Here is a 27,395-nt window from a genome sequence, read left to right as displayed (position 1 = left end):
GAGCTCATTACTCTCCATAAGACTCACATGATCTCTTTGTTTCTTTTTTATTTCTTTCTCTTTTCTTTTATTCACATAGGATCATCGCAAAATAATCAAGCCCTTGAATCAACACTAATCTTTATTATATAGCTCACAGACTCGATTACATAGAAGGATAATAAAGCAAAACTCACGACTAGATCATACTAAGAACTTTTATTCTACTAGATCAAGATATTACCAAAAGGATCAAACTAAGAAAAATGGTAAAGATAAAGTGATGGTGATACGATACCGGGGCACTCCCCCAAGCTTGGCAGTTGCCAAGTGGAGTGCCCATACCAGATACTCAATTCTTCTTTGTTATTAGAGACGATGGTGATTTTCTTGATGGCTTAGGCTTGTCGTCCTTCTTCCAAGGCATAGGCTCACCATCATAGAAGGATGACTGAGTCTCCGGGATCCTCAAATCTGCAGCCAAACTCATCCTTTTGAATCTATATTCATACTCACAGTTTTGGTTTTGCAGATCATAGATTTGAGCTTGAAGGTGCTCAATTTTCTCGTGAAGCTTGAAGATGGTCTCCCCGATGTTGTCGACATCGAGCTTGTGTTTGTTGGTGAATTCTGCGATCATCATGTGGTTGGAGTTGAGTCCACGCTCCACCATCCCCTGACACTTGAAAACTTGTTGCTCCATTGCTTCGAGCCTCGTCTCCATGCTTCCGGTCCCCTTCGGTCCCTCAGCATCACGAATGTGCAGCAACCCATCACGCATCTCAATGGTTTGAGGGTGTCGCTGCACCTCCGTGAGGTAAGGGTTGATGACCTTCTCGAAGAACTTGTCCTTGGGGGCACTTGGAGACGTCATGATAATCTAGATCTATCAGAAAAACAGCTCGAAACAAAGACAAGAGATTTTTGCGTGATACGGGAGTCAAAACCCCCGGGAGATTATATAATGAATTTTTACCGACCAAGATACGTGTCGTGTACGAAAACGGAGTCGGGAGAGCACACGAGGTGCTCGCGAGGTAGGGGGCGCGCCCAGTAGGGTAGGGTGCGCCCTCCACCCTCGTGGGGCCCTCGTGTCCTTCCCGGATTGCTGCTTATTTTTCTATTTTTCTAAATATTCCAAAACGGAGAAATATTGCCTTAAAAACTATTTTGGTGTCGGTTTACTTACCGTACCACATACCTATTCCTTTTCGGAGTCTGAAACGTTCCGAAAAGTGTCCCTTATGTATTCCTCTGGGGTTACGGTTTCAATAACATTAGTTTCAAAATTTATGGGATTACCTGAGATATAGTGTTTGATTCTTTGACCGTTCACCACCTTCGGATTTGTGCCTTCGAAGTTGTTGATTTTTATGGCACCGGAACGGTAGACCTCCTCGATAACATAAGGACCTTCCCATTTAGAGAGAAGTTTTCCTGCAAAAAATCTTAAACGAGAGTTGTATAGCAATACATAATCACCTACATTAAACTCATGCTTTTGTATCCTTTTGTCATGCCATCTTTTAACTTTTTCTTTAAACAACTTAGCATTTTCGTAGGCTTGGGTTCTCCATTGATCAAGTGAGCTAATATCAAATAATCTCTTCTCACCAGCAAGTTTAAAATCATAATTAAGTTCTTTAATAGCCCAATAAGCCTTGTGTTCTAGTTCGAGAGGTAAGTGACATGCTTTTCCATAGACCATTTTATACGGAGACATACCCATAGGATTTTTATATGCAGTTCTATAGGCCCATAATGCATCATCAAGTTTCTTGGACCAATTCTTTCTAGACCTATTAACAGTCTTTTGCAAAATTAATTTGAGTTCTCTATTATTCAATTCTACTTGACCACTAGACTGAGGGTGATAAGGAGATGCAATTCTATGATTAACATCATATTTAGCAAGCATTTTACGGAAAGCACCATGAATAAAATGTGAACCACCATCAGTCATTAAATATCTAGGGACTCCAAATCTTGGAAAAATAACTTCTTTAAGCATTTTAATAGAAGTGTTATGATCAGCACTACTAGTTGGAATAGCTTCTACCCACTTAGTAACGTAATCAACAACAACTAAAATATGTGTATAACTATTATAGGAAGGAAAAGGTTCCATATAGTCAAAGCCCCAAACATCAAATGGTTCAATAACAAGTGAATAACTCATAGGCATTTCTTGACGTCTACTAATATTACCAATTCTTTGACATTCATCAGAAGATAAGACAAACTTATGGGCATCCTTGAAGATAGTAGGCCAATAAAAACCAGATTGCAGTACCTTGTGTGCAGTTCTATCTCCAGCATGGTGTCGTCCATAAGCTTCGGAGTGACACTTGCGTAGGATCTGTTCCTATTCATGCTCAGGTACACAACGTCTAATAACACCATCTACTCCTTCTTTATAAAGATGTGGGTCATCCCAAAAGTAATGCCTCAAATCATAGAAGAACTTTTTCTTTTGCTGGTATGTGAAACTAGGTGGTATAAACTTAGCAACAATGTAATTAGCATAATCAGCATACCATGGAGCAGTATGAGAAGCATTTATGACATTTAATTGCTCATCAGGAAAGCTATCATCAATAGGTAGTGGGTCATCAAGCACATTTTCTAACCTAGACAAGTTGTCTGCAACGGGGTTCTCAGCTCCTTTTCTATCAACAATATGCAAATCAAATTCTTGTAGCAAGAGAACCCATCTAATAAGTCTAGGTTTAGCATCTTTCCTTTCCATAAGATATTTAATTGCAGCATGATCAGTGTGAATAGTTACTTTAGAATCAATAATATAAGGTCTAAACTTATCACAAGCAAATACAACTGCTAGTAATTCTTTTTCGGTAGTAGCATAATTTCTCTGAGCATTGTCTAGAGTTTTACTAGCATATTGAATAACATTTAGTTTCTTATCAAATCTTTGTCCTAGAACAGCACCTACAGCATAATCACTAGCATCACACATAATTTCAAAGGGTAAATTCCAATCAGGTGGCTGAACAATAGGTGCAGAAATCAATGCTTTTTGAAGTATTTCAAATGCTTCTACACAATCATCATCAAAGACAAATGGTATATCTTTTTGTAATAAATTAGTCAGAGGCCCAGAGATTTTTGAGAAGTCCTTAATGAACCTCCTATAAAAACTGGCATGCCCAAGGAAACTTCTTATATCTTTGATGTCCTTGGGACATGACATCTTTTCAATAGCATCAACCTTGGCTTTATCAACTTCAATACCTCTTTCAGAAACTTTATGCCCCAAGACAATACCTTCATTAACCATAAAGTGGAACTTTTCCCAATTCAAGACAAGATTAGTTTCTTCACATCTCTGTAAAACTCAATCAAGGTTGCTCAAGCAATCGTCAGAAGAAGATCCATAGACGGAAAAGTCGTCCATGAAAACCTCACAAATCTTTTTCACAAAAGTCAGAGAATATAGCCATCATGCATCTTTGAAAGGTAGCAGGTGCATTACATAAACCAAAAGGCATACGTCTATAAGCAAAAGTACCAAAAGGGCATGTAAAAGTAGTCTTTGATTGATCTTTGGCTGACACAGGTATTTGAGAGAAACCAGGATAACCATCTAGAAAGCAAAAATGTGTATGTTTGGACAATCTTTCTAGCATTCGATCAATAAAAGGTAAGGGGTAATGATCCTTTTTAGTAGCCTTATTGAATTTGCAGAAATCAATTACCATCCTATAAACTGTAATAATTATTTGAGGAATCAATTCATCTTTATCATTAGGAGCAACAGTAATACCTCCCTTCTTAGGGACACAATGGATAGGGCTTACCCATTGACTATCAGCAACGGGATAAATTATACCCGCTTCAAGGAGCTTTAGTATCTCCTTTCTTACCACTTCTTTCATTTTAGGATTCAGCCAGCATTGATGATCACGAACTGGTTTAGCATCGTATTCCAAATTAATTTTATGTTGACATAGAGTGGGACTAATTCCCTTAAGATCATCAAGAGTATACCCAATAGCAGCACGGTGCTTCTTCAGAGTTTTCAATAATATCTCCTCCTCATGCTCTGAAAGGTTAGCACTAATAATAACAGGATATATCTTTTTCTCATCAAGATAAGCATATTTAAGAGTATCAGGTAACAGTTTAAGCTCAAACACGGGATCACCCTTGGGTGGAGGAGGATCCCCTAGGATTTCAACAGGTAAATTATTTTTCAGAATAGGTTCCTGTTTAAAGAATACTTCATCTAATTCCCTTCTTTCATTCATAAACATATCATTTTCATGGTCTAGCAAGTGTTGTTCTAAAGGATCACTAGGAGGTACGGCAATAGAAGCAAGACCAATAATTTCATCCTTACTAGGTAATTCTTCTTCACGGTGTTGTCTACTAAATTTAGAAAAATTAAATTCATGAGTCATATCATCTAAACCGATAGTAACAACATCTCTTTTGCAATCTATGGTAGCATTAACAGTATTTAAGAAGGGTCTACCAAATATAATGGGACAAAAGCTATCTTCTGTGGAACCAAGAACAAGAAAATCAACAGGATATTTAGTTTTCCCACACAAGACTTCAACATCTCTAACAATTCCCATTGGTGAAATAGTATCTCTATTGGCAAGTTTAATTGTGATATCAATATCTTCTAACTCAACAGGTGCAATATCATGCATAATTTCTCTATAAAGGCTAATAGGTATTGCACTAGCACTGGCACCCATATCAGATAAGCCATGACAACAATGATCTCCTATTTTAACAGAAATAACATGCATGCCTACCACAGCTCTAGGTTTATCTTCATCACGAGATTTAGCAATTCTAGCAGTTTCATCACAGAAATAAATAACATGCCCATCAATATTATCAGATAAGAGATCTTTAACGATAGCAATATTAGGTTCAAATTTAACTTGCTCATGAGGTGTATATGTTTTAATATTGCTTTTACGAACCACAGTTGAAGCTTTAGCATGATCCTTTATCCTAACTGGGTAAGGTGGTTTCTCAACATAAGAAGTAGGAACAATAGGATCATTATAAGTGATAGTCTTTTCTTCAACTTTAATAGGTGCAGCTACTTTTACTTCTATGAGAGGAGATATTTAAACCACTTCTCCTTGGGGAGATCAACATAGGCAGCAAATGATTCACAGAAAGAAGCTACTATCTCAGAGTCAAGTCCATATTTAGTGCTAAATTTACGAAAAATATCGGTCTCCATAAAAGATTTAACACAATCAAAACTAGGTGTCATACCTGACTCCTTACCATTGTCGAGGTCCCAATCTTCAGAGTTGCATTTAATTCTTTCCAATAAATCCCATTTGAATTCAATAGTCTTCATCATAAAAGAGCCAGCACAAGAAGTATCAGGCATGGTGCGATTGTTACCAGAAAGCCGAGCATAAAATTTTTGAATAATCATTTCTCTTGAGAGCTCATGATTGGGGCATGAATATAACATTGATTTAAGCCCCCCCCCCCAAGCTTTGGCGATGATTTCTCCTTCACGAGGCCAAAAATTATATATATAATTGCGATCACGATGAACAAGGTGCATAGGATAAAACTTCTGATGAAATTCCAATTTCAATCGTTTGTAATTCCAAGAGCCCATATCATCACATAGTCTATACCATGTCGATGCATCTACCCTCAAAGATAAAGGGACGACCTTCTTCTTAACAACATCTCCGGGTACACCTGCAAGCTTAAATAATCTACAAACTTCATCCACATATATCAGATGTTCATCAGGATGTTTTGTTCCATCTCCTAAAAAAGGATTAGCTGGCAGTTTTTCTATCATACCCGAAGGAACTTCAAAGCAAGCATTTTCATTTTCATTTTCATTTTCAGTAGGTTCAGTAGGTTGAGGAGCAACTCTTTTCTCTACTGGTCGGGGTTAAGATACCCCGAACAAGCCCCTCAGAGGATTACTTTCCATGGTAACAAGTGACAGTAAATTTCAGCACACTATATAAATTTTTCCTTACCAAATTCCACCTACCAAAGGCGCTTCACTCCCCGGCAACGGCGCCAGAAAAGAGTCTTGATGACCCACAAGTATAGGGGATCTATTGTAGTCCTTTCGATAAGTAAGAGTGTCGAACCCAACAAGGAGCAAAAGGAAATTATAAGCGGTTCCCAGCAAGGTATTCTCTGCAAGTACTGAAATAAGTGGTAACAGATAGTTTTGTGATAGGATAATTTGTAACGAGCAACAAGTAACAAAAGTAAATAAAGTGCAGCAAGGTGTCCCAATCCTTTTGTAGCAAAGGACAAGCCTAGACAAACTCTTATATAGAGAAAAGCGCTCCCGAGGACACATGGGAATATCATCAAGCTAGTTTTCATCACGTTCATATGATTTGCATTCGGTACTTTGATAATTTGGTATGTGGGTGGACCGGTGCTTGGGTACTGTCCTTACTTGGACAAGCATCCCACTTATCATTAACCTCTATTGCAAACATCCGCAACTACAACAAAAGTATTAAGGTAAACCTAACCATATCATGAAACATATGGATCCAAATCTGCCCCTTACGAAGCAACACATAAACTAGGGTTTAAGCTTCTGTCACTCTAGCAACCCTTCATCTACTTATTACTTCCCAATGCCTTCCTCTAGGCCCAAATAATTGTGAAGTGTCATGTAGTCGACGTTCACATAACACCACTAGAGGTGAGACAACATACATCTCATCAAAATATCGAACGAATACCAAATTCACATGACTACTAATAGCAAGACTTCTCCCATGTCCTCAGGAACAAACATAACTACTCACAAAGCATAATCATGTTCATAATTAGAGGGGTATTAATATGCATATAGGATCTGAACATATGATCTTCCACCAAATAAACCAACTAGCATCAACTACAAGGAGTAATTAACACTACTAGCAACCAACTAGCACCAATCCCGAACTTGGAGACAAGAATTGGATACAAGAGATGAACTAGGGTTTTGAGAGGAGATGGTGCTAATGAAGATGTTGATGGAGATTGCCCTCTCCCGATGAGAGGAGCGTTGGTGTTGACGATGGCGATGATTTCCCCCTCCGGGAGGGAAGTTTCCCCCGTAGAACAGCTCCGCCAGAGCCCTAGATTGGTTCCGCCAAGGTTCCGCCTCGTGGCGGCGGAGTTTCGTCCGAGAAGATGGCTTATGATTTTTTCCCATTGAAAGACTCCATATAGCAGAAGATGAACACCGGAGGGCCACCAGGGGGCCCACGAGGTAGGGGGCACGCCCAGGGGGGTAGGGCGCGCCCCCACCCTCATGGGCAGGGTGTGGCCCCCCTGGTGAAGTTCTTGCTCTCAGTATTTTTTATATATTTGGAAAACATCTTCCGCGAAGTTTCAGGACTTTTGGAGCTGTGCAGAATAGGTCTCTAATATTTGCTCCTTTTCCAGCCCAGAATCCCAGCCGCCGGCATTCTCCCTCTTTATGTAAACTGTCGTGGTTTTGTCACGGCAGATGTCCTAGAGAAAGGACTTAGTCGTGGAGCCATCGCTACGGATTAACTTGAAGGGGTTAAAGCGGACACAAGGACGCAAGAGAGTTTATACTAGTTCGGGCCCTTCAATGAAGGTAAAAGCCTACTTCTAGTTGTGATGGAATTGATGGGTGTTTCGATGACTAGGGAGCGAATAAGCTTCGCCTATGTCTCGAGTCGTTTTCTCTCATTCCTGAACCGCCGCTGGGTCATCCCCTTATATACATGGGCGACGCCTGCCGGTTCAGAGAGTCCCAACACCGGTTCATACTCATATCCGGGTTGGTCTCTCCTTGTTCCTAACTTATATTACAAGTATATGCACAAAGCTGATGTATGGCTATAGGTTGTAAACTGACTACGGGCCCTGGGCCTTTATCTGCTTCTTTGGGCTTTAACACCTTTGAACTACTAATGGAGTTAATCCGGCCCAGGTAGGCCGGTTTATGCCCAGTAGTAATATCCCCAACATTAGGCCCTAGATTGATTTTAACAGGTTCATGTCAATCCTTAGCAAAAATCTTCGTCTTCAATATCTTCTTGTAGTTGTTGAACCGCCGTGACATCATCTTCTCTGTTTGCTGTAAACCGGCGTGACATCATCTGTCATAAAGAAAACATCCATGTTATCTTCTTGTTTAATAGATTTGCAATGACCGAGGTGACCGCCCTACTTCCAAAATCTGCGGTCCCTTGATTCCCGCGCCTGACACATGTCCTTTGCCTTATAAATAGGCCCGAAGGGTCATTTATTTTCTTCCCTTCGTGCCCTTCCTCTTCGTCTTCCTCGCGTCACCAGTCTCAGAGCTCCGCCGCAGCCGTCGTCTTCTGCATCACCCTTGGCCGCTGCATCAACTTGAACGCGCCAGAAAGCCGCGGCGACCTTCCGCGTTTTCCTCAGCTCTGGTAGGTCTTCTGTTCTTCTCAACATAGATCTGATCTAGGGCTTCGTGTTCTTGCGGTGTTCATCACTTGTTCATACTCATGTACTATCTCCTGGATGCACAGGCAAACCCTTGCTTTGTGTAGCGGTAACTTTTAGTACCCGCCGTTAGTTTCCTACCCAAAACCGTAGATCTCACGTATACTTCTGCCCATTGATTCAATACTGTTCTGCTTTGATCTTCGACTATTTTTCTTATTTTCTGAACTTGCTTCAGATCCAACGCTGTAACAAGACCTTGTGAAACCTATTTCTGCATACTTAACCATCCGCAATCTCAATTGCTTCAATGTTTAGATCAGGCGGTTTAACCTGATAGAAAATTTTCCAAACCAGTATATGCCATTAGTCCCCTTGTTGAACCGCCATATGTTGTTGCTTCATAAAACTCCGGTTTAGATAGATCTGCTTCCGGTTTAATGTTGCACATATCAATATACCTTGTAGATTTCATCATGGCCAAGCAAGTGTATGAGTGCAACTGGGTCCCTTCTCGCGTCACAGAGGATCAACTGGACGATTTAGTCCTGATTGGCGCCTTGGGCAGCAAAGACACCATCCATTGGAGGGCTCCTGGCAAAGAATGCCCCCCACACCTCGAGAAGGAGAGGTTGTTGTCTTCGTAGACCACTTAGCCCGGGGTTTTAAACCGCTCGGTTCTAAATTTTACCGGGATGTTCAAGCTGATTTCGAACTCCATCCGCAAGACACCGGCCCCAACTCTGTTACAAATATGTGCCACTTCCAAGTGCTCTGTGAGGTGTTCTTTCAAGAGGAGCCCACGGTGGAATTATTCAGAGATCTTTTCCATCTAAACCGCCATACTGAGTTTACCGATGGCTCTAATACGGAGTTGGGTGGCATGGCGATTCAAAAAAGGAAAGAGGTCACATACCCTCACGCCAAGCTGCACAGTCACCCCAAGGAGTGGAATCAGACATGGTTCTACTGCAAAGATACCTCCCCTGCTGGTGAGAATCCCTTGCCTGGCTTTCGTCCGGAGCGGCTCAACAATACCCATCCTTTTCCTCAACGATTGACTGTCCAGGAGAGAAGCAAATATGCTCGCTAGCTGTCAAAGCTCAGAGCCTTTATGGCCAACGGTTTAACAGGGGTTGACCTTGCTCGATGTTGGATATCATGGAGCATACTGCCCCTTAGTCAGCGCTCCAGTTTGATGTGCGAATATACTGATAGTGTGGATGACCCACTGCGACATTCAAGACTCCAGCTGTCCAGTGAAGAAATCACGGAGGCTGTGTGTAAGATACTGAATGAACCGGAGCACATCTGCGCTAGAACCGGCCTGCTTCCCTTCTGCACCACCAACAAACCGCCAGCTGTAAGACTTTGATTTTCCTCTTTGCTGAATCTGTTATCGATATGTCTGGCCATTGTTTCTAATATCAGTGTCTGCATAATCAGGGTGATGAACCATTTTGGAGCAAAAAGCTGCCGCAGGAGAAACCAGAGAAAACAGATAAACCGGAAAGGGCAACCCAGCAAAAAACTAAAGCCATGAAGAAGACTACCCACCGGAAAAGAACCACCGCATCTTCTAATCCGGCCCCTGATGACGAGGTGGATAATCCAGACTTTGAGGTAGAGCTTGACTCACTTGGTTTATTTTTCATGCATCTTATTGATGATGATATTTGTCAGGATGATGCTGAAGCCAGCCATGCGGATGTTGCAGAGGTAATTATTCTCTCTTCCGATTCAGAAACTTTGCCTTCACAAAAAATCCGTCAGGCAAACCAGAAAGTTAAATTTTCTCATCCTCTTGCTTATTTGGATCCTAAACTTCTTATGAAGACTCAACAACACGAAGCTCGCCGCACCACCTGGCATAGCGGCCAGGTAGTTACCTCTGCCGGTTTACCGAATAGTCCGGTTCGGAAACGTCATTCAGAGGTCTCTAATTCGCTTGTCAGTACTTGTCCTAAAGCGGGCTGCTTTCGTCAACCTCTTAATCCGTCTGACTCCGATTATCAGGCTATTTCCCACTCATCTTCTGGCAAGTCGTTGGCTACTCAGCTCCCACCGCTCAAAACAGTGCTTGGGTAAGCTATATTTATTGTGATGTTTGTAGTATATTGCCTTAGAACATATGCGGTATTTAATTTTTTTATTTTTCTCAGGGCCAAACCTAGGCCAAGCAAGAAGGCCCGCCTGGATAAATATGCCGAAGAAGATGTCATTCTTGAACCAGGCACAACACCCAATCTTGAAGCGGCTATTCCTGAGGATATTCCCAATGATCCACTGCAGTCAGATGATGATCTTACTGCTGAGGAAAGACCTACTGATAACTCAGGTCCTATCCATCAGCCCACAAGTTCCCTCCGGGTTGAAAGCTCCACCGGTCTCGCAAAACCTACTGACAAGCCAACAGCTCCAGTGCAAACCGGCGGTACGAATGATGATGAAGTTGTCATTACTGGCACTGTCCATACTGAGCCAAGCAACCCTGTCGCTTTATCCAAACATTCTACCAAGGAGGAATCAGCTACTTTTGGAAAAGGCAAGTGGAATGCTGATCTGACGGCTTACGCTGCTCTGAACGCTCGAGATATCCATTCCGGCTATCTGAACCGGCTGTATACCAGCCGTGACTATGAAGTCGGTCTGGTTAATATGATGAAGGATAAATATGAGGTAACTTCCATATGCTCCTTCTTGCTTGTATGCTTTCATTATTGTTGACTCTCCTAGCCCCTAAGGGCCGATTTGAAATATTCTTTCAAACCGAGACTTAATACTATGAATATTGATGCTTTGAAATTTGCTGATGTAGTCCCCAAGGGCCAGTTCAACTTAGCATAGTTAAACCGGTACTTTAAGTAAATGAAACTGCCGCATCAGAATACATATGATCAAATAGCCATTAGCCCCCAAGTGCCAAGTTGAATACTTGTATTGAGCTTGGGACTTTGTAAACAATTGAAAGATGAAGATCGAATATGGATTAGCCACCAAGTGCCAAGTTGAATACTTGTATTGAGCTTGGGACTTTGTAAACCATTCAAAGATGAAGATCGAATATGCATTAGCCCCCAAGTGTTAAGCACATAACTTGTTATGTGGTTGGCACTTGAATCCTTCTACCAATTTGCTGAAGCATATATCTGTATGCATGCAGGTGGAGCTAAAGACCAAAGAGAACCAAGTCATCGATCTTCAAAAAGCCCTGAAAACCCAACAAGCTGAAACCTCCAAAGCAAAAGAGGAATTGGCCAGTGCTTTAAGCGCCATGGAACAACTTAAGGAAAACTTTAAAAAGAAACGGGCGGATTGGGCCACTGAGAAATCCGCTTTGATCAAACGAGCAGAGGATGCTAAGGCTGCACTAAAACCAGTGGCAGATGAACTGACCAGCATAAAGCGACACGTGCATGCCATGACCGCTGCTCTCTTTGGTAAGCCAGTTTTCCTACTGAATTGGCTCTGCCTTCTGACAAAGTCGCCGGTTTATTAACCCTTTATGGTATTTCAGGGACACACATTGGTCACTTGGGGTCAGATGTACAGAAGAAGCTAAAAGCCGCCTATACATTGGTTGAACAATTGTATACTGGTGCCCAGCGGATCATCTGTACCGCCTCTCATAACAAACCGACGCCTACTTTGATTCAAGATACTCTGATGAAACTGTCGGTGCTTCCTTCCCGGATTGAAGAGCTAAAGAAATCTGCTGCTCGAACCGGCGCAATCAATGCTTTAATCCAGGCAAAAGCCTGGGTGCCGGATTTTGATCCTGTTGAAGCGGCTCAAGGCTATCCCAGCTTGAAGGAAGATGGATCAGAATTCGGTGAAGCGGATCTGCGAGCGATAAACCGGGAGGTGCGTCCACTAGCTTGTCAGTTGGCTGAGGAAGCAGACTTGTCTCGTTATCAAGCGCAATACGACAGTCAGAACAAGCGAATAGCTGCGCCAATCCATGAATCGGAAAATCTGATTCCTCCAATCCGTAAGCATACTTACGCTCCCGATATTGACCCATCCTTGCTGATCCACGATGAATCTATTTTTCAAGCATTAATGGGAATCAACTGGACAACTATGGATTTCCAGCCACTGGGTAGGGATACGGAGGCTGAAGCGGCGCAGGACGACCCACAACCATCAGGCCAGGCTGGTGACCAAGCTTGAACTGGACGCTGGTTTAAAACTGTCTCTTCTTCGCGAAAAACAATTATATTATTATGGGCACCATGTTGCCTTGTAATAGGCTAACTAATACCTTTGATGTTGATATGCCTTCATGCATAATTTGTTCTTCCTGTGGCAATGAACTTTCCAAAACACTTTCTGAAATGAAAAATTCGTCAAGTGCCACCGTGGTTGTACCGTCAGGCGGAATATAATGTCTGCATATATGAAACCAAAACAAAATTTTAAGTATGACCAAATTTTGAGATACATAATACATGCTGTCATTGAGCGTGAAGTTGGCTTGGCCAATCTTGAAGCGGAGTTTTGCAAACCCATATTGTTGGAGGAGATAACAGCTCCTATATATATATATATATATGACGCTGGTTTACCATGTAAACCGTGCCGGGTTACGATAAATACCGTGTTACTCCATAAGAGGATGTTAACAACGTGGATTAAACCGGTCAAATAGCCTCCGGATTGACGTGAACTGTGTTCCGTCAATTGAAATTTTTTTTGTCGGTTTAAGAAACACAATAAAAAGCAAAAAACCCCCCTTCAAAGAAAAGCATGAAGCGAAAGCAACGAAATAAAAAAAACATTTGCCAAAAAAGACTTATTTAAACTGATCAAATGGCGTAACCATGGCCAAACACGACCAAGATCCCGTTAGGTGTAACTATGGTTCTAGTTAGCCAGGTCCCCAAGTGATTCTTGTGGCATTTTATACCGACCAAATGGCGTGGTCATGGTTCGAGTTCGACCAAGCCCCCAAGTGATTCTGTGGCCTTAGGCCGATCAAGAGGCATGACTGGTTCAGACATGACCAAGTCCCCAAGTGATCTGGTGGCTTTCGCCTATCAAGAGGCATGGTATTGGTTCGGACACGACCAATCATCCAAGTGATATAACACGATGCTTTTAGCAAAGCGAACTCAAGGGGTAAACCAGAGGCCGCTTTAGAGCAACTCCGTGTAACCTCACATGATGTAAAAGAACAGATACCCCACTTTAGCTGAGGTTCCGGTTTATTTTACTTAATCATAATATATACATTGTATGTACATAAGTATAGCCAATGGCTCAGGTATAGTAAGGCCGAAGATGAGCTATATTCCATGGCCTGTTAGTATCCTCCTCTGATGTACGTGAGTCCTTATGCTCTCGAATATCGATCAGATAGTACGACCCGTTGTGCAGATTCTTGCTGACCACGAAAGGCCCCTCCCAAGGTGGGGATAGCTTATGCATATCAGTCTGATCTCGGATGAGCCTAAGCACCAAATCTCCTTCCCGGAAGGCTCTGGTTCTGACTCGGCGACTGTGATAACGACGAAGATCCTGCTGATAAATCGCCGACCGGGCGGCTGCGATGTCACGCTCTTCATCCAACCGGTCCAAAGCATCTTGTCGTGCTGTCTCGTTGTCCGCTTCAACATAAGCCGTGACATGAGGTGAGTCATGACGGATATCGCTGGGAAGAACCGCCTCCGCTCCATAAACCATGAAGAACGGTGTGTATCCTGTTGATCTGTTGGGTGTTGTATTGATGATCCATAACACAGATGGTAATTCTTCTACCCAACAACCCGGCGTTCTCTGCAAAGGAACCATGAGCCGGGGCTTGATGCCTCTCAAGATCTCTTGATTAGCTCTTTCTGCTTTACCATTGGATAATTGATGTGCCACTGATGAAACGTCGAGCCGGATGTGCTCTCGTTCGCAGAACTCCTTCATAGCACCTTTGGATAAATTGATACCATTATCTGTGATAATACTGTGTGGAAAGCCAAACTGGAAAATCACCTTTTTGATGAACTGAACCGCCGTGGCCGCATCACACTTGCTAACAGGTTCTGCCTCCACCCACTTTGTCAACTTGTCTACCGCCACCAGGAGGTGGGTCTTCTTATCTTTGGACCTTTTGAAAGGCCCAACCATATCCAGCCCCCAAGTCGCAAATGGCCAAGTAATTGGAATCATCCTCAATTCTTGAGCCAGTACATGAGCACGTCTTGAAAACCATTGGCAACCATCACATCGTCTGACTAGATCCTTTGCATCAGCATGAGCAGTTAACCAATAGAAACCATGGCGAAACGCTTTAGCCACCAGAGACTTTGAACCGGCATGGTGACCACAATCTCCTTCGTGGATCTCACGCAAAATTTCACGGCCTTCTTCAGGAGACACGCAACGTTGAAAAGCTCCTGATACACTGCAATGATGCAACTCACCATTGATGACAGCCATGGACTTGGATCGCCAGATTATCTGCCGGGCTAGAATCTCATCTTCTGGCAACTCGCCCTGGTTCTTGTACGCCAGGTAAGGAAGCGTCCAATCCGGAATGACATGAGGAACTGCCACCAATTGAGCCTCCGGATCAGGAATGGCCAAATCCTCTTCACCAGGGATCTTCACCGACGGGTTGTGCAGCACATCCAGAAAAACATTTGGTGGGACCAGTTTGCGCTGAGAGCCCAGCCGGCTTAAAGCGTCCGCCGCTTCATTTTCCGCCGGTCCATGTGGTCCACCTGATAGCCTCTGAAATAACCTGCAACAATATCCACCTCACGATGATATGCTGCCATGAGTGGGTCCTTGGAGTCCCAAGTGCCAGACACTTGCTGAGCCACAAGGTCCGAATCACCGAAGCACTTAACTCGACTTAGATTCATCTCCTTAGCCATCCAAAGACCATGGAGCAAGGCTTCATACTCAGCTGCATTGTTAGTACAAGGGAACATTAAACGGAGAACATAACAAAACTTATCACCTCGTGGGGAAGTTAATACTACTCCAGCCCCCAAGCCTTCCAACTGCCTGGATCCGTCAAAATGGATGGTCCAATATGTATGATCCGGCTTTTCTTCAGGTGCTTGCATTTCTGCCCAATCATTGATGAAATCAACAAGTGCTTGAGACTTAATCGCTGTCCGAGGCACATATTTCAAACCGTACGGCCCCAGCTCTATAGTCCACTTTGCAATCCGGCCAGTTGCTTCCCGGTTCTGGATGATATCTCCCAAAGGAGCAGAACTGACCACCGTAATTGGGCGCCCTTGGAAGTATTGCTTAAGCTTCCAGCTTGCCATAAAAACTCCGTACACCAGCTTCTGCGAATGCAGATACATTTGCTTGGACTCAATGAGTACCTCATTGATATAATAGACCGGACGTTGAACCGGATGCTCCTTACCTGCCTCCTTTCGTTCCACCACAACAGCCACGCTGACCACACGAGCATTAGCAGCAACATATAGCAGTAACGGCTCCTTGTCAATGGGAGCAGCGAGCACAGGCGGATTGGCAAATTGCCGCTTTAAGTCCTCAAACGCTTCATCAGCAGCAGAACTCCAGACAAACTGATCCGTCTTCTTCAACATCTGATACAAAGGGATCGCCTTCTCACCAAGGCGGCTGATAAACCAGCTTAACGCGGCAATCCGGCCTGCCAGGCGTTGAACATCATTGATACACTTCGGTTTAGCTAGGGAGGTGATGGCTGTGATCTTCTCTGGATTAGCCTCAATTCCCCTGTTGGACACCAGGAAACCCAATAACTTGCCCGCTGGTACACCAAAGACACACTTGTCCGGATTAAGCATCATCTTGTACGTCCTTAGGTTATCAAAGGTTTCTTTCAAATCATCAACTAAAGTCTCCTTCTCCCTGGATTTAACCACAATATCATCCACGTAAGCATGTACATTACGGCCAATCTGCTTGTGAAGACAATTTTGTACACACCGTTGATAAGTTGCCTGGGCACTTTTGAGCCCAAAGGGCATAGACACATAGCAGAAGGCTCCAAAGGGAGTTATGAATGTCGTCTTCTCCTGGTCCTTAACTGCCATTTTGATCTGATGATAGCCAGAATATGCATCCAAAAAACTTAAACGCTCACAACCCGCCGTAGCATCAATGATTTGATCAATACGGGGGAGGGCAAAAGGATCTGCTGGACAAGCTTTATTAAGATCTATGTAATCCACACACATACGCCAAGTGCCGTTTTTCTTAAGGACTAGCACCGGATTGGCAAGCCACTCAGGGTGAAAAACTTCAACAATAAAACCAGCTGCTAAGAGCCTGGCTAACTCTTCTCTAATCGCCTTGCGTCTTTCTTCATTAAACCGGCGGAGGAACTGTTTCACCGGTTTGTATTTAGGATCCACATTAAGTGTGTGCTCAGCGAGTTGCCTCGGTACACCTGGCATGTCAAAGGGCTTCCATGCAAAAATGTCCGGATTCTCACGGATGAACTCGATGAGCGTGCTTTCCTATTTCGGATCCAAGTTGGCACTAATGCTGAACTGCTTGGACGAATCGCCAGGTACGAAGTCAACAAGCTTAGTTTCTGCTGCCGATTTGAACTTCAGGGCCAGATCATGCTCCCTAGTTGGCTTCTTCAACGGAGTCATGTCCGCCGGATCAACATTGTATTTATAGTACTTCAACTCCTCAGTGGCAGAAACCGACTCTCCATAAGCCGCATCTCCTTCCTCGCATTCCAAAGCGATTTTGCAGCTTCCGTGAACCGTTATTGTTCCCTTGTGACCCGGCATCTTGAGCTGCAAATACACATAACAGGGCCGAGCCATAAACTTGGCGTATGTCGGACGCCCAAACAGGGCATGATATGGACTTTGGATTTTCACCACTTCAAACATTAATGTCTCCGATCTGGAATCATGATCATCCCCAAAGGCCACTTCAAGAACTATCTTACCAACGGGATATGCTGATCTGCCAGGCACTACACCGTGGAATACTGTATTGGACGGTTTGAGATTCTTATCTGTAAGTCCCATACGACGGAAGGTCTCATAGTATAGGATGTTAATGCTGCTCCCTCCATCCATGAGCACTTTGGTGAACTTATAACCTCCCACCTGAGGCGCCACCACCAGAGCCAACTGACTCGGATTATCAACCTGGAGTGGGTGATCCTCTCTGCTCCATATGATTGGTTGTTCAGACCAACGTAGATAACGAGGTGTGGCCGGTTCAACAGAGTTGACTGCCCGCCTTTGAACCTTTCGGTCTCGCTTGTCCAAGCTAGTGGTAAAGACATGGTACTGCCCACTACTCAACTGCTTTGGGTTGCTTTGGTAACCTGACTGTTGCTGCTATTGGTTGTGACCACCCTGGTTGTTCTGACTATTTTGACCATTATGCCCGCCCGGATTACCATTAAATCCTGAACCGGAACTTCCTCCACCATAACCCGGCCCGGATCCTGAGCCGCCGCCAGATCCGTGATCATACCGGAAATTATTAGAATTCTTGAACTCCTGCATAATAAAACAATCCTTCCAAAGGTGGTTTGTTGGCTCCTCCTTCGTCCCGTGTTTTGGACAGGGCTGGTTTAGCAAATAGTTCAGGCAGTTTGGGTTGGGGTTGGGCGCTCCACTACAATTTTTCGGCCTGCCCTTGCGCCGCTGGCCATTGTCATATACGTTGGTATTAGCCACAAAATCCATGTTGCCATCCGCTTTACGCTTGCCTCCTCCGCCATTGCCTACCCAGTGATGTTGCTGACCTTTGGAGCTGCTGTTCTTCTTCCCCTTCCCTGTCTTGTCATCATCAGACTCGGGATCCTTGGTACTATCAGAATCAGCATATTTTACCAAAGCATCCATGAGGGTTCCCATGTCGGCGCAATGACGCTTCATCCGTCCCAATTTAACTTCAGGGGCCCAAACCGGCAGTTGCCTTCTAGGGTTAATACTGCGGTGTCAGCGTTGATGCGGTCTGAGGAGTGCAACACTTGTGAAATCTGGCGCACCCAATGAGTCGTTGACTCTCCTTCCTCCTAGACGCATGCAGCTAAGTCCACTATTGACATAGGCTGTTTACAGGTATCCTTGAAATTGTTGATAAACCGGGCTCGTAATTGGGCCCACGAGCTGATAGAATTAGCGGGCAAGCTTTTTAACCAAGTACGGGCCGTTCCTTCAAGCATCATGGTGAAGTATTTCGCACACGCCGTGTCATCCACATCAAGCATATCCATGGCCATCACATAGCTCTCTACCCATGTCTCTGGTGGTTGACCCGCCGTATAATTTGGTACCTTGCGTGGACCTTTGAAATCCTTGGGCAAGCGCATGTTGCGTAAAGCGGGGACGAGGCAAGGCACCCCCAAAGAACTAGAAATAACACCAGGTTCGATCGAATTGGTTGGACGAACCGGCGTGAGCTGCCGAGCCTGATGCTGTGCGGCTAACTCGGCCTCCCTACGCGCTCGGGCCCGGTTCACCACTTCCTGAGCGTCATCAGCACCACCCGTCGGGTTGTTGTCCCGGGGTGCCCCATGTCGTTCATTACTCGACACTGCCGGTTCATCCATATGTCTGCTATAGCTCCGGCTTGGACGAGGGGTCGAGTGGATCCGGTCGCGGCTATACGAGTATGCTTCCTGTTGGGCCAAAGCAATCCTCAGAAGTTCCTTGACCCGCCGTGTCTCTACTGCCTGTGGCGAGTCACCTTCAATTGGAATGGCCTCCAGCCATGCAGCAGCGGCAACAAGATTGTCCATTGGGCGGGAGTAGTGACCCGGGGGTGTTAAAGCAGCCTGAGGTACAACGGTGTTTTGACGAGGCGGGTCGATCTGACGAGGCTGAACCGGTGCACCGGTCCCAGGGGCTTCTGCCCGGTTCCCCTCCAGCGGATTGCCGACTCTTGGCCCTGGAGTGTTGAAAAGGTCTCTGGCCTCGAAAACCGGAGGTAAGCGGGACCGATGCTTCCTCCTCATGACTTCATGTGATGCGCTCTGGTCTAACATAAGCCTGTAGGCCTGTGCGTCTAAAGCAGCCCGCTCTGCGGCCATCCTGGTGTCCTCAGCCGCCAGATCCGCCTTGGCCTGGGTGATCTGTTCCTTTACCTTTGCAATATCCGTATTCTGAACGTCCTGATCTGGCGGATTAACTTCCGCCATAAGCACAGCCAACGCATCAAATAGCTCTGATAGAACCTGAGCCGACGGGTGCATAGGGCCTCCTGCCCCGGCGGCCGTTGCTACTGCTGAACCGGAAATCGTTGCCACAGCTGTCGAAGAATGAAGCGCTGCTTGTGTTCCGGCCATGAATACTCCAACCCGGTTGGGTAGATCAGAGGGGTCTGGAATACTGTCGCCATCGGAACAGCTCCCAATCCGGCCATCTTGTAGCTGATAAAGAGATTCAGTTTCTCCGGTCGAAGACTCGTCACCGGAACGAATGACAGTCGCCCTGCAAAATCCCGATCTGTCCTCATGACTTCCTCCATGGATGACTCCCACGAAGTCACGCTTAATGGCCGGTTTAACCCGGGCGGATTGCACACGCTGAGCCGTCTCGACGAGGTCGGTGCAGATGTCTGGCTCAGGGCCCGGTTCACCGATCTTCCTAATGAAAACGTGAATGCTACCAAAGGGGACCCGGTACCCGTACTCAACTGAGCCGGCCTCGGGACCCCAGCCTGCATCGTCGATGTAGAGCCTGCCGCGACGACTCTTAGTCATCCGGCCTACAGCATAGCCCTCGAGTCCTTCAAAGCGGCCCTCCAAGACCCGGAAACCATCATGCGATAGCCCCACGGTGGGCGCCAACTGTCGTGGTTTTGTCACGGCAGATGTCCTAGAGAAAGGACTTAGTCGTGGAGCCATCGCTACGGATTAGCTTGAAGGGGTTAAAGCGGACACAAGGACGCAAGAGAGTTTATACTAGTTTGGCCCCTTCAATGAAGGTAAAAGCCTACTTCTAGTTGTGACGGAATTGATGGGTGTTTCGATGACTAGGGAGCGAATAAGCTTCGCCTATGTCTCGAGTCGTTGTCTCTCGTCCCTGAACCGCCGCCGGGTCGTCCCCTTATATACATGGGTGACGCCTGCCGGTTCAGAGAGTCCCAACACCGGTTCATACTCGTATCCGGGTTGGTCTCTCCTTGTTCCTAACTTATATTACAAGTATATGCACAAAGTTGATGTACGGCTATAGGTTGTAAACCGACTACGAGCCCTGGGCCTTTATCTGCTTCTTTGGGCTTTAACACCTTTGAACTACTGATGGAGTTAATCCGGCCCAGGTAGGCCGGTTTATGCCTAGTAGTAATATCCCCAACATAAACCTTGTAAAATAAGAGAGAATAGGCATAAGTATTGTGACATAATGTGTAATAACAGCCCATAATGCAATAAATATTGATATAAAAGCATGATGCAAAATGGACATATCATCGTCACGCCAACTATTACCTCCACGACTATTCACTACAAAAAAAAGACACATCCGTGACATTTTGGGCCGAACGGATTTTTTTCTGTCATACATATGACACTTCTACGATGATAATTGTGACAAAACCCGGTATCATCATAGATGTGGTGGGCTCCTACTTCTATGACAAAAAATCATGACAGAAAATGGGCTTTTCGTCCTGGGCGGGCCGGAGATGCAGCTGGATGACATTCTTTGGGCCATCCATGATGGAAAAAACCGTGGTAGAAGTGAGGGGGAGGAAAATTTCAGGGAGTTCCCGGTTACGGTGGGAGGTTGGGGGCCGAGCGATGCGCGTTTCTCTCGTACACGTACGCGCGTGTGTGCGAGGCGTTGGCTCTAACTGAACCTAAGCGAGGCGTTGGGCTCTAACTGAACCCAAGCGATTGCACTGCAGGCTACGCGTCACTGAACCCGAGCGATCGATCGATGGCTGTTAACTGAACCCGATCGAGCGATTCCTTCGCTACTGCTGCTAACTGAAGCCGATCGATGCTGCCTCTGGGATGAACAATGAGCGTTGCATGGGGTTTGGATGAACAATGAGTGGTGGCGTTGCCTCTGGATGAACATGACCCCATGGTGTGGTCGAGGGCTGGATGAACAGTAGACGATGGAGGGGTGCCCGTGGAGGGGTGGTTGAACAGGACCCCGTGGTGTGGAGGGCTGGATGAACAGTAGACGGTGGAGGGGTGCCCGTGGAGGGGTGGTTGAACAGTAGCCGGTGGATAGCGCACAGTGGAGGCTGGATGAACAGGATCCCGTGGAGGCTGGAGGAGGTCAACAGTAGCCCGTGGAGGATGGAGGAGGTCGACGGTGGAGATGAACAGTATCCCGTGGAGTCCCGTTTTGCGGTACGCCACACCCCTCCCGATGAATAGGACCCCCGTTTCGACCGTAGCGCTCCAACACAAGTTCGTTTCATCCATTTTGCGGTACGCCACACCCCTCCCGATCAACAGGAACCCCGTTTCGACCGTAGGAGGTCCGTTTCCTCCGTTTTGCGGTACGCCAGACCCCTCCCGATTAAAAGGACCCCGTTCCAAACATAGGAGGTCCGTTTCCTCTGTTGTGCGGTACGCCAGGCCTCGTTTCCATCGCCTGTTCCGTCCAAGCCCTCCCGATGAACACGACCACGCATTCCGTTCCGACCCAGCCGGTTGGCTCCCACGCGTTTTGTTGCCTCCCGATTAACATGACGCATTCCGTTGCCTCCCCATGAACACGACGCATTGCGTTGCCTCCCCATGAACACGACGACGACGCTGTTTCTCCGTTCTGACCCAGCCATGTACACAAGCCTTGGCCGTAGGTATGCGCGAGTAGGCGTTCGAGACCCTGCCTGTATGTACACATACGTGGTCGTATTTTGTTTCTTGCACCCTGGCCGCTGTACGTACGTGTACATGCTACGTGCGCGCCTCTACTACGACACGTACGTGCCTCTACTACGACACGTGCGCGCCTCTACATCCACCAGTATATATGTACGTACACGTTCACGACCAGAATGACAATGCTACGTACGCTTCAACCAGGTGGGTCCTGACTGTCAGGCACTTCCTTGCCTGCGAAGATGTAGCTGGTGGGTCCCAGCAGTCAGGGGGGCGAATCGTTTTTTTGCCCAGACGCACTTCCTTGCGTGCAAAGATGTAGCTGGTGGGTCCCAGCAGTCAGGGGGAAATGTTTTTTTTTCACGAAATACAGTGGCCCGTCCGGTGGGTCCCAGCAGTCAGGTGGAGGAATCATTATTTTCCGCGTAATAAGGAGGCACTTCCTTGCTGCGGCCGTGGACCCAGCTGTAAGCCTCTCCACATACAGTCCACATTCGATGGAAGTCGTTCCTTGACCATGTTGACCACACCGCGCCGAGAGCACCAGGGCGGTGGACGACGGCGAGGCCTAGGAAGGGGACGACGGGGAGCCGGGGAAGACATGGCAGTGGAAGCCCGCGAGGAGAGGAGTACGAGGGTTCACTGGTTCGGCTGCGGTGTGAGGATGCCGTCGCCGCAGGGCCTGGCCAGCGGTGGGAATAGTAGGGGGCGGTGAGGCCTCCACGGCAGCACAGCCGGCCACGGGAGGCAGGAGCATGCGGCATGACCGCCGCTACTTTGGGCGGCTGGAGCAAGAAGACCAGAGGTTGAAGAAGCACTACGGCCGTTGGATGGACATCGTACAGTCACTGGAGCTAGAATCGTTTATATTGACTAAGTTGACAAAGCCCTCCATCCCCATCAATTTAGTAGGCCCACAAGTCAGCCTCCCACCAAGGTGGGTCCCAGCTAGCAGGGGGGTATTCATATTTTTGTGCATAATAAGGAGGCACTTCCGGTGGGTCCGAGCTAACAGCAGGGGGAACGTTTTTTTGCGAAATACGGTGGCCCTCGGGTGGGTCCCAGCAGTCAGGGGCAAATGTTTTTTTCGTGAAATACTGGTGGGTGTCTGGTGGGTCCCTGCTGTCAGGTAGAGGAATAATTATTTTTCGTGTAATAAGGAGGCACTTCCTTGCTGCTGCCATGGACCCAGCTATCAGCCTCTCCATGTACAGTATTCTTCCGATGGAATTCGGTCGTTGACCACATTGACCACGCCACGCTGAGAGCACCACGGCGGTGGACGATGGCGAGGCCTAGGAAGGGGACGATGCGAAGCCGGGGAAGACGCGACAGTGGATGCCCACGCGGAGATGAGTACGAGGGTTCACTGGTTCGGCTACGCTGCCGTCGCTGCAGAATAACAGGGGGTGTGGGTGAGTGGAGTGGAGGGATGGCCTGGCCAGCGGTGGAAGTAGTATGGGGGCGGTGAGGCCTCCGCGGCAGCACAACCAGCCACGGGAGGCAGGAGCAGGTGGCACGACCGGTGCTGCTTTGGGCGGCTGGAGCAAGAAGACCAGAGGTTGAAGAAGCACTACGGCCGTTGGATGGACATCGTACGGTCAGTCGAGCTAGAATCATGCATATTGACTAAGTTGACAAAGCCCTTCGTCCCCGTCAACTTAGTAGGCCCACTATACTGGATCCCAGCTAGCAGGGGGAGTATTCATTTTTTTGTGTGTAATAAGGAGGCACTTCCTTGCGTGCGAAGATATAGCCGGTGGGTCCGAGCTGTCAGCGGCTGTAACGTTTTTTTTCCGTGAAATACAGAGGCCCTTTCGGTGGGTCCTAGATGTCAGGTGGAGGAATCATTATTTTGCGCGTAATAAGGAGGCATTTCCTTGCGTGCGGCCATGGACCCAGCTGTCAGCCTCTCCATGTACAGTCCACTTCAGATGCATGTCGGTCGTTGACCACGTTGACCACGCCACGCCGAGAGCACCAGGGCGGTGGACGACGGCGAGGCCTAGGAAGGGAACGACAAGGAGGCAGGGAAGACTCGGCAGTTGTTTTTGTTTCCCACGCGGAGGGGAGTACGACTGTACGAGGGTTTACTGGTTCGTCTACCGTCGCCGGAGAATAACAACAGGTATGGGTGAGTAGAGGGATGGCTAGGCCAGCGATGGGCGTACGGTGGGGCGGTGAGGCCTGCGCGGCAGCACAGCCGGCCGCGGGGAGGAGGGAGCAGGCAGTCCCGCCAACGCTTCTTTGAGCGGCTGGAGAAGGAAGAGCAGAGATTGAAGAAGCACAACGGCCGTTGGATGGACATCCAACAGTATACAGGCCATGTGTGGAAAGCCTCAAATCTGTGGAAAACAACATACAACCCATCTGCCATTATTTCAAATAATTTACAGCCCATTTGCTAATTCTTACGGGTTTTTTGGAGCCCATATTCTTTTTGTTAGCATTACAGCCCATATTGTGGCCACGGTTAAAAAATTATACGAAATTTTGCATATGTCGGTGCGGTCTGAACTATTTTTAATCCCGAAATTTCGAGTCACATTCAGATTGATTTTAAAAATAAATGTATATCAATATAAAATCCAATAAATTGTCCATGCATAAAAATCAATGCAATTTAAAATCTCGAAATGAAAAAAAAGATATTTGAAACTAATTGCCGATTTGATGTGTTTAAAAAATGTACAACCCATTTCTCATTACTGATAGGCCAGTTTCTCGGCCAGCCGAATGAAGCTCTCCTCGTCTTGAAAGATTTGCAGCCCAACAGGCCTGATAAAGCGACTTACTTGAGAAATCACAAAAAAACTAGGCTAGCCATTTTCAGAAAGAAAAAAAACTACTGGGCTGGTCTGTGGTAAACATAAAAGAAAAGGCTGTCTAGACAGGCCAGAGTGTCCCGCACAGCCTAGTTTACACCCTGCTTCCGTCTCAAAAACAAATTATATAAATGCCACTCCAATTATGGTGATTCATAAAAATGCCACTGCAATTTCCAAACTTTGAAAAATGCCACTGCAATTTTTCCAAACTTTGAAAAATGCTACTGTAGTTTGTAAACTTTGAAAAACGCCACTCCAGACTTCGAAAAATGCTACTAGAAATGGTGTGAAATGGCATTTTTCAAAGTTTGGAAATTGCAGTGGCATTTCTTGGATACACCAGATTTGGAGCGGAATTTATCAAATTAACCCAAAACAAAAATAACTGGGCGAGATGCTGGGTCCCTGGTGCCAGCCGCTCATTGTGCAATTCTCTCGTTTATTGACTACGTTGACAATGGCATGTGACCCAGATGTCAGAAACCCACTAGGGGGAGCCATTTTTTTATTGGCTTGAAATAAGGAGGCACTTGCTTGCATACTGCCATGACCTTGGCGGGTCCCTGCTGTCATCCTCTCTACGTACAATCATCTCCTGATTGTGTACGCGTCAACTTGCTAGGCCCACAAGTCAGCCTCTAAACCCGTGGAGGACAAATACAACCCATTTAAAAAAATAACAGCCCATTCCATACGTTCAAACGGAAAGTTCAACGCTCAGAGCAAAGTAACAGGTCTGATCCACAAATAGAGTACTGAACTTCCACGTTGACAACCATCATAGCCAAGTTAACTATCTACTCCCACTAATACTCTAGTAGCGTACAAGTACTAACTTACTCTTAGCTAACTAGACGATGCCGACCGCCATCTGTGGTACACGCTAAACGCCGACACCGGCGTCGTGCGCCTTGCCTCGGACTTGCAAGAGGTGCGATAGGGCGCGTTGCTCGCGCGCGTTGGCCCTTTCCATGCCGGCGTGGTCCACCGAAGCTTCGGCTTCCAAGTGGGAAACCCACTTGACGAGCTGGTAGCAAAAATCGGCGTCGCGAACGTGTGCGTGCCCGACAGCCTCCAGGGCTATTTGCCGGGCGCCGACCTCCACGTAGTCGGCCCAGTTGCGGGCGCTCTGCTCGCGACTCAGAGCGTCGGTGCACTGCTGCTCCATGTCCCGCTGGCAGCGCAAATCGGTGATACGCTACTCCTCCGCTAGGCGGTCGTGCTCCAACAACTCCTGCTCCTCCGCCATGCGGTCGCGCTCCAACAACTACTCGATCTCCGCATTGCCATCTAAAGACAGATAGAATGCCTCCTCCCTCCGTCTGCCTTCCGGTGAAAACCCGAACACTAGTTCCGGCGGTGACCGCCTCCAGCGTCGCCTACCGCGGACGGGCAGGGCATGGATGACATGGCGAGTGACGTCGGGCCGGTGGGGGCTTATGAGGATATGGCGAGTTGGGTCACGGTGGCACCGGAGAAGACCGGGAAGCAGTACTTATAGGCGGAAGGTAGTGCGACGGTCATCGGAATTCAATGCATAATGGCTTAGCGCGCCAGCTTGCCATGGAAAACTAGAGAAACTGAAATTATGACTGTGCCGTCCGTCTGGGTCGCACGTCGGCATGGTGGTCAAATGAGTGCACTCGAATCATCTCCCTCGTCAATAATGATTCCATGGATTTAAAAAGCCCGCAACAATTAAAGCACATCTTTTTTCGCATCAGTTAGCTTCCTTAATTATGGCCGGCTGCATGCAGGCACTCAGAATCACTCGCAGGCAGTACGCGAAGCAGCATGCAACGAGTCGCAGCCGAGGGCAGGCATGCAACCACTTAAATTGCTGGAATTAATTAGGCTTAAACATCTGCATGCCGTTAATTATTGCCATGCCTTGGTCTTGCTGCTTTGCTCATGGAATTAATTAGGCTTAAACTTCTTCAGAGGTAGGCATTTTTATCCGTGTAGGATCGATAGTGTAGCTTGTCAGTTTCTTCAGAGATAGGCATTTTTATTCAAAAAACTGCCACTTTGCATCTTGCGTCGCAAATAAAACTGCCAGGAGCACATTTGTAGGCTAGCTAGTGATCGATCAGTAACTTGTAAACACTGAGCGAACAAAAATAAGTAACTGTTAATGCATCTCAATGATTCACAGATCATATACAAATATGTAGCTCCAAAAGCAAAGATCAGCCACTTCGGATCTTGCCTCGCAACTAAAACTAACTAGTACGATTCCCATACATAAGATAAACATGTTAATGCATCTCAATGATTCACAGATCATATACAAATATGTAGCTCCAAAAGCAAAGATCTAGAAAAAACATCTGTTCTTCCTACTAACATGGATGCTTCTCTTGGCCAACATTCAG

This window comes from Triticum dicoccoides, chromosome 1A (genome assembly GCF_002162155.2).
Source record: "Triticum dicoccoides isolate Atlit2015 ecotype Zavitan chromosome 1A, WEW_v2.0, whole genome shotgun sequence".
Lineage (NCBI taxonomy): Eukaryota > Viridiplantae > Streptophyta > Magnoliopsida > Poales > Poaceae > Triticum > Triticum dicoccoides.
The sequence above is the reverse complement of the archived record's forward strand: the minus strand, read 5'-3'. Positions refer to the sequence as shown.